General features: G+C 54.9%; 1 long non-coding RNA gene across 10 annotated transcripts; it reads right to left on the bottom strand.

Moving 5' to 3' along the window:
- Positions 1-1,151: 1,151 nt before the first annotated feature.
- LOC123145240 (uncharacterized) lies at positions 1,152-21,488 on the bottom strand. 10 transcript variants are annotated; one of them, XR_006472181.1, is made up of 9 exons: positions 20,969-21,483; positions 20,735-20,812; positions 20,056-20,108; positions 19,902-19,982; positions 19,737-19,829; positions 19,473-19,664; positions 2,990-3,589; positions 2,361-2,549; positions 1,152-1,538 (listed from the first exon to the last, which is right to left on the bottom strand). It is a non-coding gene; the product is annotated as an uncharacterized lncRNA (long non-coding RNA). The 10 variants fall into 10 exon arrangements; XR_006472184.1 differs by having other exon boundaries at positions 19,902-19,948; positions 20,969-21,482; XR_006472176.1 differs by having other exon boundaries at positions 20,056-20,812; positions 20,969-21,488.
- Between the last annotated feature and the right edge of the window lie 151 nt (positions 21,489-21,639).

The following is a 21,639-nucleotide window of genomic DNA, read 5'->3' as shown; positions in this document are numbered from 1 at the left end:
TTTGCCATGGTTAAGATAAAACACTGCAAACATATGCAAAGATGTTGTGAAAAATAAATTGCCATGGCACTAAAAATATTTGTCTTGGGGCCCAGGAAAAACTAAGTTGACACGATGAAAATAAATTTTCCATGGCTATGAAAATAAATTTGACATGGTTTAGGAAATAAAAATTGCCATTGGCCAAGAAGAAACTAAATAAATTTGCCATGACATTGAAAATAAATTTGCTATGGTCCAGGGAAAACCTAAGTTGCCATGGCTACGAAAATAAATTTGCCATGGTCTAGAAATGCAATTTCCCATGGTTTATGAAATTAAACGATCTCTAGCTCATGGCAAATGTAGAAAAATTTATGTCATGACAAATTTACAAATTTTATTCTCTAATTGATGAGAAATTCTGAAAGAACATAGTACATTGACATGGCAATCGCTCTACAATTCATAGCAATTTGCCATGGTCTATGAAATTAAAAGGCCACATATGCAAAGATGACAAAATGGTTGTGTGCAACCAAACACGCCCTTGTTCTCCCATGTTGAAGATCCAAAAATCCAGACAAAGTTTGGCTCCAGTTGGACCACATTGATACTTCTACATGGCACTTGCTGCAATCCACTAAGGCGTGGTGGATAGGTTTATCCGACGTGACCGTCCCAAACCGCAAGGCCATGGCCTCTCTAACCATGCTCATCTCTTGTATAATTTGGAACGAAAGAAATGCACGGGTTTTTCGACACAAGAGCACTCCTCCTACGATCCTTATTCAAAATATTAAGGCGGAGGCATCGCTATGGGTGTCCGCGGGTGCGAAGCAATTGGGCTTAGTTATGTCGCGAGAGTAGCAACTCTTGTTGTAAGGGTGTGTTGTAACGCAAGACAATCGAACTCTTTCCCCACTTCATTCATACTAGATAGGAAACGCGCCTTGGCGCGTGGTGCCTGCCTCAACCCATTATCCAAGCGTATAAACAAAGTATATATTATTGCGAGAAAAGTTGCCGAGAATGGATCAGTTTAATGCATAGAAGTGAAAAATTGCCTTTATAGATAACATGGTTGTGTCCAATACATGGCATATGCCCAGACAACACTAAATGGGCAGTGCAATCAGTCACACCAAATGCTCAGCAGCATTTTGGCACCAAAAATAAACCAACGTGACAGGGCACACATAATATATATTTCAGAGGTAACAAATGGCACACATAATATAGATAACTGAACCATCATATGGATTTCTAAAAGTAAGATGCTTGTGATAGTAATGGTTCGGTCATGATAGACGATTCGGATGACATGTCTTCCAAATGCCGAGGTCACAGAAATTGTAACATGGAGAGAAACGATATGTACTGTCCATCTACGACATATGTCAATAGCAGTGTATCATATAACTTTGTCTGAACATCTCGCTCGCTTGGGTGTTGTGACGAAAGACCTGCTGATGGTGATCACGTGCTCGATCCGTCTCGCCGATGTGGTAGGCCATGGCGAGCAAGCCAGACTTGCTCGGGTGTTGTGATGTGAGGACCTGCCAATGGACATATCATGTCAGCAAAAGAATTCAGTGTGTTTTATTTATAGTGAGAATATAATTCACGCATCGACCTTCTCATAGCTTATTAGTACAGCTCCACATGCCAGCCTAACAATCATCCTCGCCATCATAAATAAGTGGATCTCACCATTGCACTATGTCCGGCATCAAGGATCTATTTTTCTAAAACATCTCAATGTACACCTAGCATCAATTGGCCCAATAGTAGTACTACAAATAAAATGTGCCACTGTTAGAGCATGCCCCTATTTTTTACTCTAGCCAACAAATGAGAAAATATGGTAGTTCATGTAGTCTTAGAGCTTACATTAAAGCAGATTTTATTTTGGTACATAACCATAATATGGTAGTTCGTGCCAGAGTCTAATTCGGTCACCCAATGAGAATTGATATTTATAGAGAACCACAATATTTCAATAATATAAGTACTTTGACTAACAATGAAGATTACAGTTACAACCATACCATTCTGAAAACCCATATAGACTAAAATATTTTAGTAGTGCGAGCAACACAAGTGGCAAAAATCTGGAATGAGATGGCTACATAGTACTCCAATTTTTTTTGAGTAGTGAATAGAAAAGACCACCGTACATGAAGACAGAGAAGCATGGAAACACATTTGTAAATTGGCAAACAGATCTTAGAGGCATATCCTTAATATTATCAATCAAAAGGTACATGGAACTGAAACTATACAAGAACATTTATATCCTAAGAGCTAGTTTCAGTTCCGATTAGATCTGAAACTCAACCAAACGCGAGATTCATGTCCAGAACAGCAAGCAGACTAACCAGATGTTTTCCCTGGACCTGCATTTCAATCGTTAAGGGGTAGGTATGCCTTTCTCCTCTCCGGCAGATGGTGATGTGTCCCCCACCATTGCGAGCCTCCTCGTCGCTGGCCTGCGTCGCTGCGAAGGAGTGGTGGCAGCGGCTGTAGCTCCTGTTGATTGCCGAGGAGCAGCGGCTGCCAAAGTCCAGCTGCGAGACGACAAACGAATCAGGAAAAGACACACAATAGACAACAAGAAGATGACCGGACGAGAGCAGAGGAAAGACTACATGCAATTGTGAATAATTATTAAGGTTGTTCCAGATTCACTAAGACATGAAAAACTGGTACAATAGTTTTTGATTTTCAGAAGACCTTGGTTATTTTCAGCTTTACATTACCAAGGAAACCTACATGTACCTACTCTATGGGCAACCAATAATAATATATAGTACTATCTATCCATTTCCAGCTTTGTATAGAAACATCAGAACCATTCAATAAATACTGATGCCACATACAAAAAAGCATAGAAGATATAATAGACGACTGGAGCATTTTTCATGCTTGCCTTACCCTTGATGCCACAAAAGCAGTCTTAAGCCCGAGCATATCAACAAAGGACTCGCAAAGAAGGTGAGAACCTCACCATGGCAAAGCTATACCATTCCTTCTGCTTCATGGTGATGAACTGATGATTATGAGCTCCATACTCACCGCCGCTCCGCCTTGATAATCTCCTTGTTATCCACAGCATGGCACCTCGCATCAAAGAAATAATTTTAGAACCTGTAAAACCATATTTGGAACTAAGGAGACCTAACATTTTGTAAGATCGGAGTCGTTGAATATATGCAAATGTGCAGGAAAACAGCGCTTGTCTCCTAAATTGGCTAAAGCTATAGAGAATAATCCATACTTGTCCATGGACTCAACATGCCAGAACTAAATTGGCAAACACTCGATACACACACCCTTATCAGGGACAGGACCAGTATAAGCAAAACATAAGTTCGCGACCAACTCGCCACCTCAGACCGAGTTCCTTAGTGGCTTGTAGCAACACAAGTTTTTAAAACATCTCTCTTAGCAACACCCAGTTCCCTTCCCCGAGTAAAGTTGGAGAGCATACCTCTGTTCGGCTTGAAGTTCTACTCCAACGAGTGAGCTAACTGACAATGTTGAATGAATAACAGGTCCAAATTTTTTTATAAGATCCAATAGCATTTCGAAAGCAACAATAGCGTTCCTACAAATTTGAGGCGACATAATTAGAAGACATAATAGTTGCTGCTAAGCTAACCATTTTCTACAGCAGGATGCCAATATAAGCATTCCTTCACATATTGCAGGATAAGTGTATGGGTCTGAACAACACAAGATGATCTTTCTATTTCAATAGTACAGATTTGCAAGAATAAATAGTATAAGTATTAACAAGAAAAAATACAAAAAAGAAAAATGAGAATGAACCTTCCACTCTCCTATATTATCTGAAAAGCAATGCTGCTGAATCAAAACAGCGAGTCAGATTTTTTTTCCTTTGGAAGGACCGTGCAGGCAGTCTATGGTTGTACTTAAGATACCTTCTGTTTTTTTAACATTCAGGAAGACGGGTAAACTTATTTCAGAAAGCTGCAGTGGAAATTAAAATAGTAGTGTTGATTGAATACAACTTAGGATGTACTTTAGGAGATGCTGAAAGTTATAGCACTATTACATATAGCTCGAGTCTTGCAGGGAAACAAAAACAGGGATATTGCTGTGACATAAAATCCAACAGGAGTAAGAAAGCTTTCTTATTCATAAATATTCCATTCCCATTCGTATCACACTTAATAGGATTTGGAGCCTACTATAATGCAAATGTAAATTAATTATCACAATGCAGGGGGGAAACCATTGCGTTTCAACGGATACAAATGTTTTCACTTGTAATTAAATCATGACCATTAATCATACAGGACACGACACCAAACAGAACTATCCTTGGACTCATGAAAATAATTGTGAATACTGAACCTGATGTACAGTATAATAGAACCGGAGCCGCATGTACATGTGTGCAGAAGAATAGCAATAAAATTCAGTAGCCAAAGAGAAAAAAAATCATGTATTCGAGTATATACTAATACTACGCAGGACAATCAGCTAACATGATAACATACAATTGTCCATGAGCATACCAACAGAGGGACAGGACAATCAGCTAACATGATAAGACTAGGGTAGAACACAGGCCCTCCTGGCATATAAACAGAGCCGATCATTTTGTTCCAATCCATGATATTACCAAAGACATATATATAGTCAGACCAAACAACTCCAAATTGACAAAAATATTACCATGTTGCAAAAGAAAAGACCACGATAGTAATAGCACATTTCAAAATGCCCCAGCTGAGGCACACCTCAGGCAAAACAGGAAGATGATGCCTGCCCGATATCTGCCATAGCGAACAGTAAAGAAAAACAATGTTTGGGATCAGTTGGTCTCTTACGCGACATATACATTGGTCCACCCCTCCAAGCACAGATCCATCGTGTCACTCACGAACATATGAACGAAAGGGCAGTTGGCAGTATGTCGGGTGGTAGGTGCGACATATGCCAACGGGTGGCTTATCATTGTGGGTGCCAATAAGACGTCGCCGGTGCCTGGAAACGGGATGAGACGAAGACATGCACGCCGGCGGATCTTACCCAGGTTCGGGGCTCTCCGAGGAGATAACACCCCTAGTCCTGCTCTGCGGGGTCTCCGCATGATCACTAGATCAGGAAAAGTAGCTACAATCGCTCCTAGAGCTGTTGGGTTCAAGGGAGAAGAAGAACAAGGCTAGCTCTTGCTTCTCTCTCTCTCTCTATGGTGTGTGTGCTATGCTCAGAAGCCAACCCTTTGCATGGGTGCCCCGGGGGGTTTATATAGGCCTACCCCCCGGGGGTACAATTGTAATCCGGCTGGGCTCTGGTCCCAGCCGTCAGTGTCTATGCTCGCCGGCTGTTGGGGCCCGCCGACTAGTGGGTCCCGCCGGCTGCCGGCCTCTTGGTCGACAGGCCGGCCCCACCGCCTAGGATCTTGTCAGCGGCTGCTTACTGTAGCCTCGCCCCTGATGACGAGGGCTTCGTTGAGGTAATCGTGGCTACAGTGGGCCGCCTCGAGAGCCCTCACTGTAGCCTTACCTCCTCTTGTCTCCTTAATGTGGCGCATGCTTCGAGGGAGGGTGTAGCCGACTTCTGGGGGCCGGCTACGCCCTTGGCCGACTGGGGGAGGTCGGGCCGCCTCCGTGCCTCTCTCTGGCTGAAGGGGCCCGCCGCCCGTGGGCCGTACCGGTGTCTGCCGTGGGTGACGTCGAGGCTAGTATGGCTACAGTGCCGAGCCGGACGGGGGATGGCCGTCCCGTACGGCGTCCTGTGGCCATGCCTGCCTCGGGCTTCGGGGGTAGTGGGCCGCACTGTGGCCTCACCCGTCTTGTCACCGTTATGTGGCGTAGCTTGGGTGGTTGCGGTCTTGGCCGGCTTCTTGGAGTCGGCGTTCTTTACGGCCGGCTTCCTGGAGTCGGCCACCCCGTGGTTATCCTGGGGGGGAGGTTGCTGAGGTTGGGCCGCCTTCCGTGAGTCGGCTTCAGAGGTAGCCGGCCAGGGAAGGTGGTCCAATGCTTGGAGTGCTTGAAGGCCCAAAGGCCTGATAATTTTTTAGAAGAGCCAGGGGGCAGTCGGTCAGGCTACCCGTGGCCATTTACTCCGACAGTAGTCCCCGAAGCTGATTGGGCTTCGAGGTTGGGTAGGAGTTGAGAAGCTCGATCAGCTTCCTATCTTGACAAGTCGGCAGCTGGGAGCCGGCTTTGGTTAGGCGCGCCGCCTTGGTCGAAAACTCCGGAGTCGGAGGGCGGGAGCTCGCCAGTGCGTGCACCGGGCCGCGGGCCGGCCACTTGCCGTCTGCGAACCACGTGGCCTCTCTCAGCCAGAAAGCCTGCCAGCCCACGTGCGCGACGGGACGTCGCCGCACGGCGGGGGCCCGCCACGTCCACGCCCGGGCCCAGGCGCGGATTCTCTGCAGCCCGAAACCACCCGCACGTCTCCTTGCGGCAGTTTCGGCACGCCTTTAGGGCGTAATAATCGCGAGGCGTGGGGGGAGTGGGCGTAGTTAATCCCACGTCTCACCCCACGTCCGGCCTCCCCGGCCTCACCTAGCGAAGCTATAAGTAGGGGGAGAGGGAGAGCGGCAGGCTCTCGCACGCTCCTCCTCCTTCCACCATCTTCTTTCTCTTGCCGCTTCTTGCGACAGCGCCTCGCCGCCGCGCTCTTCCACTAATCGTTCCTCCGCCACCGCGCTCGTTTTCACCATGCCTCCCACCACGGAGAAATATGGCGGGGATTGGGACGGCTCCAACGTCCACGAAGATCACATCGAGTTCCTCCGCAAGACGCGGCGGCTGCCCAGCGCGGACAAGGTGGAGGTCCGTCTCGCGCCGGCGAAGGAGCTTACGCCGGAGCCGCAGGAAGGCGAGCGGGTGGTCTTCCGCTCGCATTTCTTGCGCGGAATCGGCCTGCCCGTGAGCGCCTTCTTCCGCTCTTGGCTCGAGTTCTACCAGCTCCAGCCACACCACCTCACCCCGAACGCGGTGGTGCTGTTGTCTGCCTTCGTCTCCTTGTGCGAAGGCTACCTCGGCGTCCTCCCCACCCTCGAGCTCTGGGGGGAGTTTTTCCAGTCCAAGCTGGGCACGCGCTCGCAGGGCGTGCCGGCTCAGACTGGCGCCTTCATCGCGGCGCGGAGGGTGGCTGCCGACAACCCCTTCCCCATCATCATGCTGATCCAGTCGATGAAGCTATGGCAAAAGTCGTAGTTCTACGTCAGAAGCATCGCCCCGCAGGGCGACTACGTCAACCTGCCGGCTTACGTAGCCAGCCCACCGGCGGGCAGGTGGCCCCAGTGGTCCTACCGGGCCGTGACTCTGACGCCGGCTGGGTCCGCAACCGTCGCCCGAGTGCGAGCGATGACCCAGTCGGAGGGCTTGACGGGGCCCGACCTGTTGGCCACCTTCGTCACGCGCCGGGTACTTCCGCTGCAGAGCCGTCCTCATCTGATCTGTCAGATGAGCGGTCAGCTCGATCCGAGCCGGATGTGCACCAAGGACATGCCGCACGAGGAGGTCGCCTATATGGTGAACTACCTCGCGAACTGCAAACTCTCCGAAGAGTGGCAGTTCGGCAAGGAGCCATATAGCCGAGCCAATCCACCGCCCACGGTATGCTCTCCTTGTCTCTTCTTTTCCTCTTAACTTTGTCGCCGAGTTCCTTTGGCCGACCCTGACTAGTCGGCTTGTCTTTGACAGAGTCCGCTCCTTCGACCTGCCAGCGGGTCGGATGCGGAGCGCCGATTCGTCCCCGATCGTGCGCAGCACGACCTGGAGGACCCCGACTTGGGGGCGGCCGCTATGGACGACAACACCGAGCCGGGTGGTGGCCAAGCCGGCGGCGAAGCAGGCGGCTCCGGGCACGGAGTCACCTTCGACGACTGGCCGGACGATGATGAGGCCGAAGCCGTCCCGCGCCGCCGGCCGGCGTCTGGACGTGGCGCGGGTTCCTCCGCTGCACCGCCTGCTCGAGGTGGAGGGCAAAAGCGTCGCGCCGCCCAGGGTTTGTTCGGCAGTCGGACGAAGAAACCCAGGGGCGGGGCGGCAGCGACCAGACGGGAGGAGGCGGCCGCGAAGGCGGCTCGCTTCCGCAAGACGGTGAAGCAACCACAGACTGTGTCGGCGTAAGTTCGAATTCTTCTGTATACTCTTTTTTCTTTCTTTTCTCTGGTGGTTCCTGAACCCTTGTCTTTTTCTCCAAACGACCAGAGCTCCGTTATCGCTTGAGCGGGCGGCTGCCGCCTCCGTCGTCGAGTCGCCGAGGGGGTCTGGGAGCACCACTCGCCGCGTGGACCCCCGTGCCGACCTTCAGGAAGCGACAGAACGGAACGCGCGGGAAGCGCGGGAGGAGCGGGAGGCGCGAGAGGCGGAGGCACGGAAGGCGGCGCAAGAGGAGGAGGCAGCGAAGGCGCTCGCCGACGCCGCAGCCAAGGCCCAAGCGGAGGCTGCAGCTGCGGCGGCGGCGGAGGAGGCCTTGATGGTCACCCCGCTGCGCGTCGCAGCGCCTGGGGCCATGGAGCCCTCGCCAGAAGGAGCCGGCGGCGACCAGCCAGGGCTGGAGAGGGACGACGACGTCATCGTCCTGGAGAGGGCGCCGGTGCCGACCCCGCCAACTGGAGCGGCTCAAGGCGGCCGGCCTGATCTGCCGCCTATGCAGTCGGCGGGGGGCGAGCCGGTCGCGGGGACTGAGATGGCGGTCCGGATGCCGCCGAGCCGTCGTGCGGGAAAGGCTGCGTCGGAGCCACAGAAGGCCGCGTCAGAGCCGCAGCCGGCCGTGGGCTCCAGCTCGTCGGCCCAGGATGTGGAGGTGGCCAGCACTACCTCGGGGTGGACGCCAGGCGGAGGGACGGCCGTGATGAACGTGGCCGCACAGGACGTCCGGACCCGGCTCCAGGCCCAGGCGACGGCGCTGAGGCATTTCACCGACGAGTTCCTTGCGACGCGGGCGGCCATGCGGGTTAGTCTTCCCATCCTGCTTCTTCTTGATCTTGATTTCTTCCGTAGGAGCGCGCCAGCGCACCCACTGGGTGTAGTCCCCGAGTTCCGAGTCGGCTGCTGAGCAGGCGGCTTGGAACTTCTTAGTGGATTTGGCTTTGCTATTCTTGTTCTTACTTCGATCTTCTGTCTATCTTGCAGGACTACCACAATCTTCGTGCGGCCGCCTTCAACTCCCAGGCTCGGGAGCTGACCCAGAAGACCGCCGACCTCACTGAGAGCCAGGGTACGTGCCTTGTTCTTTATCTCACGTGGGGGCGCGTCAGCGCACCCACTGGGTGTAGTCCCCGAGATTCGGGCCGACTGCTGAGCAGTCGGGTCGAATCTTCCTCGACGACTTCCTCTTACTGTTCTTTCTTTCTCTGCCGTCTCTGCAGTGGCCAACGCCGGTTTGAGGGCACAGCTGGGAGAGTCTCAGACTGCCCTCCGTGCCAAGGATACCGAGCTCGCCGCCTTGGTGCAGGAACGCGACCGCCTGGCCAAGAAGTTGGCCGACCAGGAGGAGGGCCACAAGGCGGCTCTGAAGGCGGTGCAGGACCGCGAAGCCGCCCTCCAGGCCGAGTATGAGACGGAGGCGGCTGGCTGGGCTGAAGCGAGGCAAACTCTGGTCTCTGGCTATGGTCAGATCGAAGATCTGGTTGACGGTAAGCCGCCTACTTCTTCGTCCTTTCTCGTCGTCCGCCGCTTTTCGCTCGTTTTCTGACTTGGTGTTCTTTTCTTCCTTTCTTCTTCTTTCTTGCACAGAATATTTCCCTGGCTATTCTACCGCAGCCAACCAGATCATCGAGGCCCGCCGCCAAGCGCGAAGGCATGCCGGCTTCGAGATTTCACCAACCGCCGGCCGTTCGCTGGAGGAGCAGCTCTTGGCGATCCTGGCCCGCATCCAGCCGGCTCACCGACTGCTCCGCCGGCTTCAGCGTGCCGGGGCGCAAGTGTTGGCCGCCCTCTGGCCCGGCCAAGTGGTTCCTCGCACCCCCAGTCGGACCGCCGACTGGCTGGAGGTGGCAGTCGGCCGTTTCGAAGCCTGGAAGGCCTCGGCGGCTCGGTCCGGCGCCAGGCGGGCGCTGGAGTTCGTCAAGGCCTGGTATCCCAGCCTGAGCCTGGATCAGCTGGCTACCTGGCGGCAGCAAGCCGACACGGAGCTGGAGCCGGCGCGGCCGGCTATCATCCGGCGGGCTTCGGCGATCGCCGACTACACCGACACCAGCGTCTTCGCCCCCGAGGTAGATGAGAACGGTGTCGCCCAGCCGGAGGAGTGGTTCGGGCTGAACCCGACAGATGGTGAAGACTCGGCGGAGGAGATCGACTCCAGCGACGAGGGCAAAGAGGAGGAGGAGGAGGGTGAAGACGCCGAGCCGGCTGGTGGAGCAGCCGACCAGCCTCAGCCTGACCGCGCCGCCAGCACCACGTCACGCGCGAGTGCGTCGCCTGCCACTGGTGGTGACCAAGCCGAGACCCGCTAGGCGGCCACTCCTTCAGCCGGCGAGGCCGTCTCCACCGACCAGCTCGGCTCCCGCACCACGCCCTAGTCTAGTCTGCCGTCTTTTGTTTTCCTGTCCTGTTACTTTTGGAACTCTATTAAGTCTGCACAATTCCACCCACTGGGGGTGTATTTGAACCATGTTGATTGCCGGCCTGTTGGGGGCTTTATATGTATATATAACTTATGCATGCATTTGGCTTTTCCTCGTACTTTGCTTTTTATCCTTCTGCTGTTTCCTTTGCCGCCCTCCCTTGGTTGCCGCCTCCCCAGTCAGACAGTTGCTCTGCAATCTGTAGCTGGAGGAGTGCTTGGCCAATTGGGGGGAGAAGTACTCTAGCTTTGCTGGACTAAAGCTAAGTGTTTAGGAAGCCGGCCAGCCGGCTGTTCTGACAGCCGGCAAGCATGGTTGGAGGCCGTCTTTTTGCTATATAAGTTCGTTGGTCCTTAGCCTTTTTCGTGTGGGCCTCCTTTCTGCCTTGCCTCTTGCTAGTCGGACAGTCGGTTCTTCGAGCTGCGACTTTCAGCAAGAGAGGACTCGGGAGCCGGCACACTACTTGTCTGACTTCAGGTAGAACTTTTAATATAGCTCAAGGCGGCCAGTCCCCGGGCCGACTAGTCGAACCCGGTGCCCAACAAGAAATCAAATGTAATAATACATTCATGGATATGACACTTGTCATTCATAGATAAACAAAGGCAGTCCCCGAGTACTGTTCGGGGGGCCTGTTGGTTTGTACTTAATACAAAAGGGTAGCATGATACTTACTGCTTTCAACTGTAAAATCGTCTCAGGAGGTTTGCGTTCCATGGTCGCTCCGACTCCTTGCCGGAGTCGTCTCTCTTGCGTGCTCTTGGTTTTTGCGCGTCGATCAGGTAGTAGGAGTCGTTGCCTAGTGCCTTGCTGATGACGAAGGGGCCTTCCCAAGGGGCCGAGAGCTTGTGCTGGCCGGCTGTTCGCTGGATCAGCCTGAGCACAAGGTCGCCCTCTTGGAAGGATCTTGGCTTGACCTTGCGGTTGTAGTAGCGGCGCAGCCCTTGCTGGTAGATGGCGGACCGGCTGAGTGCTAACAGCCGGCCTTCTTCCAGTAGGTCGACGCCGTATTCTCTTGCTTCCTTGGCCTCCGCCTCCGTGTACATGGTGATCCGAGGCGAGTCGAACTCGATGTCTGTTGGGATGACAACCTCGGCACCATACACGAGGAAGAATGGAGTGAAGCCGGTTGACTTGTTGGGTGTAGTGCGCAGACTCCAGAGGATAGCCGGCAGCTCATCGAGCCAGCAGCCGGCCGATCGCTCCAGTGGTACAACCAGCCGGGGCTTGATGCCGGAGAGGATGAGTCCATTTGCTCACTCGACCTGGCCGTTTGACTGCGGGTGGGCAACGGACGCTAAGTCCAGTCGGATGCCCTGCGTCGCGCAGAAACGTGCCAGTGCTCCTTTGGCGAAGTCCGTGCCGTTGTCGGTGATGATGCTGTGTGGCACGCCGTACCGAGTAGTGATGTCAGTGATGAATGTCACGGCAGTCGGCCCGTTCAGCTTCTTAATCGGCTTTGCTTCGATCCACTTTGTGAACTTGTCCACAGCGACAAGTAGATGCGTCAAGCCGCCGCGGGCTGTCTTGAAAGGGCCCACCATGTCCAGTCCCCAGACGGCAAAAGGCTAGGTGAGGGGAATGGTCTTGAGGGCAGAAGCCGGCAGGTGTTGCTTCGAACTAAAAACTTGGCATCCTCTGCAGCTCTTGACTATTTCTTTAGTATCCTCCAAGGCAGTCGGCCAGAAGAAACCATGGCGGAAAGCCTTGGCCACAAGTGATCTTGAGGCTGCGTGGTGGCCGCATTCGCCTTGGTGGATATCTTTGAGGATTGTCACTCCTTTTTCTGGCTCGACACAACGCTGGAAGACTCCAGTGATGCTGCGCTTCACAAGCTCTCTGTTGATTATTGCATATGCTGCGGCTCGTCGTTGCACTAGTCTTGCTGAGATCTCATCAGCCAGCAGCTCTCTGCTGACTAGGAACTTGAGGATGGGCTGGGCCCATGACGGAGTTGTGACTTCTTCTTCTGTTAGTGTAGCCACCATGACTCGGGTGGGTGGGTTGGGTGGCGTGGAATTGGAGTCGGCCACTGCTTCTTGTGTCGTTGCAGTCCCGGGCCAACTGCTGCAGTCCCCGGGCCGGGTTCTGAAGTCCCCGGGCCGGGTGCGACTACGGCAGTCCCCGGGCCAGTTGTCGAAGTCCCTGTGCCGCCTGCGGGGTTCCTCCAGTCGGATCCGGCTGTATCTGGCGCAGGCGGTACGAAGATGGAGTCCGACTCTGGAGATGGTTTGATGGACGGCTTGAGGAGGCGCTGGAGGGAGACGCCAGTCGGTATGGCTTGTCGGGTGGAGCCGATCCGTGCTAGGGCATCTGCTTGGTCGTTGTCGGCCCTTGGCACGTGAAGGAACTCGCACCCTTCGAAGTATCCGCTGATCTGCTGGACGAGGAATCGATAGCTCGCCATGTTCGCGTCCTTGGCGTCCCAGTCGCCAGACGACTGCTGGACCACCAAGTCTGAGTCGCCGTAACACAGGATCCGGCGTATGCCGAGCTCTTTGGCTAGCCGGAGCCCATGTACGAGCGCCTCGTACTCGGCCACGTTGTTGGAGGCGGCGAAGTGGATCTGCAGCGTGTACTTGAGCTTGTCGCCTTTGGGAGAGGTGAGGATGATGCCGGCTCCCAAGTCGGTGCGCATCTTGAACCCGTCAAAGTGCATCCGCCAATGGGTAGAGTCGGGAGCCGGCGGTAGGTACTGGGTCTCGGCCCAGTCGACGAGGAAGTCGGCCAATGCTTGGGACTTGATGGCGGTGCGGGGTTGGTAGAAGATCGTGTAGGGCGCCAGTGCAATGGCCCATTTAGCCACCCGGCCGGATGCATCCCGGCTGCCTATGATCTCGGCGAGCGGGGCGGTGCACACGACCGTGATGGGGTGCTCTTGGAAGTAGGGCTTCAGTTTCTTGGCGGCGAAGTATACCCCATAGCACATCTTCTGGTAGTGCGGGTAGTTCTGCTTTGAGCTGGATAGCACTTCGCTTAGGTAGTACACCGGCCTCTGGACTAGCTGGGCTCGGCCTTCTTCCGGGCGCTGGACCACAACAACAGTACTGACGACTCGGCTAGTCGCAGCGATGTAGAGGAGCATGGGCTCCTTTTCAGTCGGCGTTGCCAGGACAGGCGGAGTGGTCAGCATTTTCTTCAACTCATGGAAGGCTTGGTTGGCTTGGTCGTTCCACTCGAAGTGAGTGGACTTCTTCATGAGTCGGTACAGGGGGGAGCCTTCTCTCCTAGTCGGCTGATAAAACGATTCAGGGAGGCCAAGCAGCCGGTGAACTTCTGCACATCTCGCAGTTTGGTGGGAATCTCCATCCTCTCGATGGCCTTGATCTTGACGGGGTTGCACTCGATGTCGCGTTCGGAGACCAGGAAGCCTAGCAGCTGGCCGGCTCGCACTCCGAACACGCACTTCTCGGGGTTGAGCTTGATTTGGAATCGGCGCAAGTTGGCGAATGTTTCTTTCAGGTCTTCCAGCAAGGTGCCGCGCTTCTCTGTCTTCATCACAATGTCGTCTACATAGACGTGGGCATTTCTGCCGAGTTGTTTCAAGAGGCATTTCTGCATGCAACGCTGAAAAGTGGCACCGGCATTCCTCAAGCCGAATGTCATAGTCAGGTAGCAGAAAGCTCCAAAGGGTGTGATGAAGGCAGTCTTCAGGCGGTCAGCTGGGTCCAACTTGATCTGATGGTACCCTGAGTAGGCGTCCAAAAAACTCAACAGCTCGCATCGGCTGTGGAGTCTATCACTTGGTCAATCCGTGGCAGAGCAAACGGATCCTTTGGGCAGGCCTTGTTCAGGCTGGTGTAGTCTATACACATACGCCACTTGTTATTCTTCTTCAGAACCAGAACTGGGTTGGCAAGCCATTCTGGAAAGAACACTTCCATGATAAGCCAGCGGCAAGGAGCCGGGCTATCTCTTCTCCCACGATCCTTCGCTTCTCTTCTGACAGTCGGCGGAGGGGTTGCTTGACCGGCTTCGCGTCGGCGCGGACATGTAATTTGTGCTCGGCGAAATCCTTCGGGACACCCGGCATGTCCTTTGGGGACCATGCAAAAATGTCTCGATTCTCACGGAGGAAGTCGACGAGCTCGCCTTCCTATTTACTGTCCAAGTTCGCCCCAATGACAGCGAACCTCTCCGGGTTCTCCGGGTCCAGGGGTATCTTCTTCGTCTCTTTGGCAGGCTGGAAGGAGCCCTACGCATCACAATCTTTGGGGTTGGGGGACAGGGCCGGCTGCTTGCCGGCCATGGCCACAACCCGCTCCAGCATCTTCTTCTCCTCTGCCACTACGAGGGATTCGGCCAGCCGGCTGCTGGCCATGGCACACTCGATGGACTTCTTGTAGTCGCCGGCTACCGTGATGATCCCCTTCGAGCTCGGCATCTTCATCTTCAGGTAGGCGTAGTGGGGCACAACCATGAACTTGGCCAGAGCAGGTCGGCCAAGCAGAGCATGATAGGGGCTCTCCAAATCCACTACCTCGAACCAGATTGCTTCTCGGCGAAAATGATCTTTATCTCCGAAGAGAACATCCATTTTGATCTTGCCGATTGGGGAGCAAGACAAACCGGGGACGATACCATGGAAGACGGTGCGGCTCGGCATAAGCTGCTTCGCTTTGATGTTCAGCTTCTCCATGGTATCGCGGTACAGTATGTTGATACTGCTTCCGCCATCTATCAGGACGCGGGAGAATCGGGCAGCTCGCCTCTCCGTCGCGAGGGTGACATCCAAGACCATTGCATAGGAGCCAGGAGAGGGCATCACCTCTGGGTGGTCGGCCTGGCTCCAGCTGATTGGCTTCTCTGACCAGTGCATGAACTCGGGGGCGCTAGAGGCGACTGCATTAACTTCTTGATGCTGTCTGCGCCGACTGCGCTTGTCGTCAGCTTGACTGGTGAAGACGACGTAGGCGGCGTGCTCTTCGGGGAATTCGTCTTGGATGGCGCTGACTGCCGACCGAGCCGCCGGCTGCTGGGGGGCTGGAGGCGGCGGGCCGGGAGGCGGAGGCGGCAGCAATCCTTCGCCCTTGGTGATTCGCGTGAGCCAGTGGCATTTTGGGGTCGTGTGGTTAGACGGCTTCGCGCCGCTGTGGAACTTGCAGGGGGCGTCAAGAGCCTGCTCGTACGAGAAAGCCGGCTGCCAAGCCGGCCTGCCACCCTTCTTCTTGGGAGCGGGCCGTTCTTCGGCTGCTCATCTTCAACGGTGGCCACCTACCGACTGGTGGAAGTCGGCATGGGGGCCTTGCGCTTGTGATTGTTCTGGTAGGGGCGCCGATTAGGGTCGCCAGCCGGCGTCTTGGGAGCCGGAGCAATCACCTCCCTGAGGCGTCTACTCGAAGCTCGGTCTTCATCGAGGAGTCGGCCGTGGCGTACTTGTCCGCGATGACCAGCAACTCGTCGAGGGTAGCCGGCTCGTCGCAGAGGAGTCGGTGCTTGAGGAGGGTGCCCTCTCGGCACCCAGCGGTGAAATACTCGATGGCCTGAACCTCGTGCACCCCCTAGCAGAAGTTGCGGAGCTCGGCCCACCGCGTGAGGTAGTCGCGGGTCGACTCGTTGGGGCCTTGGACGCAGAGGGAGAGCTGGCGAGGCTTGGGAGGCCGCTTGTAGGTGCTGGTGAAGTTGCGGACGAAGACTTCCGTGAAGTCCAGCCAACTGTTGATGCTGTAGGGCTTGAGGCTGTTGAGCCATGTGCGCGTCGTGCCTTGCAGCATGAGGGGGACGTACTTCACGGCGACGCGCCGATTGCCGTTGGCTATGCTGACGGCCGTGGAGTAGTCGATGAGCCAATCTTCCGGCTTCACTGAGCCGTTGTACTTGGGCGTGTCTCTGGGGAGCGAGAACCCTTTGGGGAAGGGCTCGTCGCGGATGCGGGGGCCAAAACATGGCGGGCCGACATCGTCTTCTTTTTCTAACGCCAAGGATCGAGCGAGGCGGTCGATCCGGTGGCGGGCGTCGTTCTCGCCGACTCCTTCTCGGCGGCCGAGTCAGTCACCAAGAGTCGGGTGCGTGATAGGCGGCGGGGTGAGACGTCTTTCTCTTCGAGGCGGGGGAGGAGGCAGATTTCCTTGGTGCTCCACCGCTCGCGGGCGGCCTTCCGCGTCGCGCTCGATGGTGATGCGAGTCCGGCTGCGGCTAGTAGCCGGCTCTTTGTCTTTCTTCTGGTGGGCGCCGCTCGCAGTCGGCGAGCGGGATGTCGCGGCGTGCTCCCGGCGCGGGGGATGACTATCAGCACGGGCGCCGGCTTCGTGCCATTCTGCAGCCGCGTCGATCAGCTGCTGGATCCGTCTTGTCATGTAGGGGAGCTCATCGGCTCCCAGCCCATTGAGCTCTTCTGCGGCCGCCTGAGCGGCTCGCAGGTTCTCGAGCGGGGTGGCGTAGACGGGGCGATCTGCCCCCAGCATGCTGGCGACGGCCGCGCCACGCTTCTGGACGAAACCGGCTCGGCTCGGGCCGCTAGGCGGCGGCGTACCGAAGGCGGCGCGGTCAACTTCGCGCTGGTGGGCCTCGGTGAGGCGTCTCATGGAGGCTATCTTCTGGCCTTCCGCGATGAGGGCGAGGCGGCGTGCCTCCAGGGTCTCGGCGTCGGCATCGGCCGGGATGGGACGGAGAGGTCGTGCATCGCCGCTTGCAGGGCGTCGTGGGCGTTCTCGCCCGAATTGGCGGCGTGGCTGATGACCAACACCTCGGTGACAGCGCTGCTGCCGCTGTCAGCTCGAGGGAGAGGATCGTAGAAGACCACCACGTCGGAGGGGTAGGCGTCGAGCGAGGCCGTGTCGGAGTCGACGAGCATCGGGTCGGTGGAGCCGACCGACTCCACATCTGCAGCAGGCTCGCCGGAGACGTGAAGCTGGTCGAGGAGGCTGACGAGGCGGCTCTCGGGGTAGTCCGTGCCTGCGTCGGACGCAGGCTCGTCGGAGATGCGAGTCTCGCCGAGCAGATCGGCGAGGCAGCTCGCTGCGCAGGCGTCATCGACGCCTTGCAGCGCGTCGAGGCAAACGCCATCGGGCGCAGCAGGCTGGCTGCGCTCGCGGGGGAGGAAGAGGGTTCCCGTCCAGAACAGGTCTCCGGACGACGGTGCACTTGGCCCCATAGTGGGCGCCAAATGTCGGGTGGTAGGTGCGACATATGCCAACGGGTGGCTTATCATTGTGGGGTGCCAATAAGACGTCGCCGGTGCCTGGAAACGGGATGAGGCGAAGACATGCACGCCGGCGGATCTTACCCAGGTTCGGGGCTCTCCGAGGAGATAACACCCCTAGTCCTGCTCTGCGGGGTCTCCACATAATCACTAGATCAGGAAAAGTAGCTACAATCGCTCCTAGAGCTGTTGGGTTCAAGGTAGAAGAAGAACAAGGCTAGCTCTTGCTTCTCTCTCTCTATGGTGTGTGTGCTATGCTCAGAAGCCAACCCTTTGCATGGGTGCCCCGGGGGGTTTATATAGGCCTACCCCCCGGGGTACAATTGTAATCCGGCTGGTCTCTGGTCCCAGCCGTCAGTGTCTACGCTCGCCGGCTTCTCCACCGGCTGTTGGGGCCCGCCGACTAGTGGGTCCCGCCGGCTGCCGGCCTCTTGGTCGACAGGCCGGCCCCACCGCCTAGGATCTTGTCGGCGGCTGCTTACTGTAGCCTCGCCCCTGATGACGAGGGCTTCGTTGAGGTAATCGTGGCTACAGTGGGCCGCCTCGAGAGCCCTCACTGTAGCCTTACCTCCTCTTGTCTCCTTAATGTGGCGCATGCTTCGAGGGAGGGTGTAGCCGACTTCTGGGGGCCGGCTACGCCCTTGGCCGACTGGGGGAGGCCGGGCCGCCTCCGTGCCTCTCTCTGACTGAAGGGGCTCGCCGCCCGTGGGCCGTACCGGTGTCTGCCGTGGGTGACGTCGAGGCTAGCATGGCTACAGTGCCGAGCCGGGCGGGGGATGGCCATCCCGTACGGCGTCCTGTGGCCATGCCTGCCTCGGGCTTCGGGGGTAGTGGGCCGCACTGTGGCCTCACTCGTCTTGTCACAGTTATGTGGCGTAGCTTGGGTGGTTGTGGTCTTGGCCGTCTTCTTGGAGTCGGCGTTCTTTACGGCCGGCTTCCTGGAGTCGGCCACCCCGTGGTTATCCTGGAGGGAGGTTGCTGAGGTTGGGCCGCCTTCCGTGAGTCGGCTTCAGAGGTAGCCGGCCAGGGAAGGTGGTCCAATACTTGGAGTGCTTGAAGGCCCAAAGGCCTGATAATTTTTTAGAAGAGCCAGGGGCAGTCGGTCAGGCTACCCGTGGCCATTTACTCCGACACAATAAGAGCCTCGAAAAGTGGCACAAACGACTAACGCAAGCAAAAGATGCATGTGACAAATTAAGGAATAAAAGAAAAACACCCCAACAGACCTAGAAGGGGGAAAATGGCAGTTTGAAAAAAATTAGAAGGACGCAGGTATATAGATACCAAAATACAGGGGAAAGAGCATGGCTCGTCTAAAGACGATAAAAAACAACAACACAGACCAACCAAAAACACAAAGTCCTGAAATAGAAAGATGTAGCAGAATCAACCACAACAAACATCATAATCAAAGTAAATAAGAAATCTTAGAATCACAACCGAGGCAACCAAACAATTACCAGTATATCAACATAGGTAGCATTCAAATCGCAACAAGCAGAGTATCAGAAAACAAAAATCGACCAGAACAACCAACAACAAAGCAGCTATGTCTCATATATAATTATAAACTGGAAACTTGGAGCTGATAGGATAACCAAATTAATTTAGCACCCAAGAACAACATTTCAGTCGACAGGATTGCAACCACAATAAGCACATACCCGAGAAGCAGGACATGAAATCTAAGTTACATATCTGAATAGTAGCTACCAGCTCAAGTTTGACACAATCAACCATGGAATAGAGAAGAAGGGAGGAGGAGCGAGCTGTAGCGAGCAGATGTACCTGCTTGAGTTGGCCCCTTCTCTTGGAGAGGACGAGACGACGATCTGATTGTTGAGCATCTTCCAGGCCCTTGAAGTGAATCTCGACGATGTCGACGGCGGAATTCCTGCTGTCGGCCACTTCACCGGCCAGGTGGCACTACTTCACCGCATTCAGGAGCGACCCGGTTGCCACATCGAGTCTGCTACGCTCCTGCATCACCAGTTTTCAGTCCACTTCCAATCTACAAAATAAGATAAAATCGTGATTGAGAAAGAGATGGACCTGTAGGTCATCGACAGTCACTTCGATGAATTTTTTCATGGAAGTCATCGTCACATTCCCGAGAAAGCTAAAGTTCTGGTGTTATATCGGAACCTACAAATACAGAAGATCGACTGTCAGACATCATGTTACTGAATTAAATTCAGAAAAGGGTTCAATCCTTACAGTCAATATCATCTGGATCAATCCCATGTATCAAATAATTTAAACTTCTGGAGAGTCATTATCACTTATCATATCACCACCCTTACAAAAAAGAGGGATGAAGCAAACATTGACGGTAGAAAAAAAAAGAAACATTGTGGCACAATAGACTTACAGTGTGTGGGGCATCCAAATCCTCCATCAGTTAATGATTCAATCGGGTTAGATCTGACATAAATCAGTGTAAACTAATCAGTACTAAATGGCAAATTGCACCACTGGAATGAAGAGATGTAAAAAAAACAGTCTAATTTGCACGGATGTGTGTGTGAGGAGAAAAGAAGCGAGTGGGAAGATGAACTGGGGTAATCCGTTGATCTGAAACCAGCGGATCTGGACTGGATATATGTTGCCGCTGCGTCCCCAGCATGGCGACAAGACCATGCTATCCACTGCGGCTCCATGGAGATGTTGTGATTCTGAGCGCCAAGTGGCGGCAGCCTAAGTTAGGATCAGCTGCCTCAAGAGCACGTCGGCGGGACGATAAACGGGGAAAGAAGAAGATTCACGGATGATAAACGATTGTACTGTACTTTGATTATTTATTTCACCTCTAACTGAACTGTTACTACTCAAAACAAAAATACACTGCATATGTACCAAGAAAAGTAATCCTTGATTTCCCTTTACACAGCAATAATGAGATTAAACAGAGGAGAACATGATGCTTACATAGACATGATAATTAAGCACTAGAATTAGATATTTTGTCAGTAGCATAGCACACACATAATAAAGTAAAAGCCCAGGAAAAGAAAATTTTGTGAGAGGAATGGAATATGGAGAGAAACAACCTTGGAATCATAGTGAAAGAGAGACCACATGTACGTGTTGCTTCCAAGAATTGCCTCGTTCTTCAGGCCATTGCAGATCTGGGAAATAAAAAGCAACCGAGGTTGACATCAGAGAGAGAGATGGCCGGGGTGCTTTGCTCCCTGATGAACCGTGGCGAGCCAGCGTGCTGCACAGGAGCAAATGGATGGAATCCAAGCAAGAAAGCGACAGATAGAAGAAGAGGGATGGTGGACCTTGGCATCCTCGAGGTCTCTCCCGATGGAGCGCAAGAAGAAGCATGCGGCCTGGGGCTCCTCTCCCAGCGTGCGGCCCAGCTTGAAGAAGCACTTGACCACTGCCCGACCAAGGAAGAACGGCGGACGTTGTGTCGGGAAGAGCGGCATGGCGCACGCCCATCCTCCCCTTGACCCGCGACGCCTCCGGCGACCGCTGCGCGAACCCGCGGAGGCACGCGCAACGCCGTTGCGCCGGCATGGGTCCATGACACCGGCGACGCCTCCCTCTCTGGTCGCTTCCTTCACGGCGCCGTCCGGTAGGTGGCGGCGATGGCATGGCGGCGGCGGACAGGGAGGATGGGGGCGGCGGTGGCGGACGGGGAGGATGGCGGTGGCGGACGCGGAGGATGGTGGCGACGCGGCGGATGGGAAGGATGGCGGCGGCGGCGGCGGACGGAGAGGATGGCAGGCGACGACGGCTCGAGCGAGGGGGAGAGATGTGCGCGAGAGAGGGACAGGTGAGGAGAGCCGAACCCTAGCACTGATTGGGGAGGAGTCAACGAATCGGAAAATACACGTGTTGACCTAGACGTGAAATGACGAAAATGCCCCCGGCGGGCAGTCTAATTACACGCGGTGGCACTGCTTTCTCCCCGATATCTGTATCTGCTTTCGGACGGCCAAACAAG

Source organism: Triticum aestivum, chromosome 6D (genome assembly GCF_018294505.1).
Source record: "Triticum aestivum cultivar Chinese Spring chromosome 6D, IWGSC CS RefSeq v2.1, whole genome shotgun sequence".
In the NCBI taxonomy this organism is placed as follows: domain Eukaryota; kingdom Viridiplantae; phylum Streptophyta; class Magnoliopsida; order Poales; family Poaceae; genus Triticum; species Triticum aestivum.
Note: the sequence above shows the minus strand (reverse complement) of the source record. Positions and strands in the feature narration are given on the sequence as shown.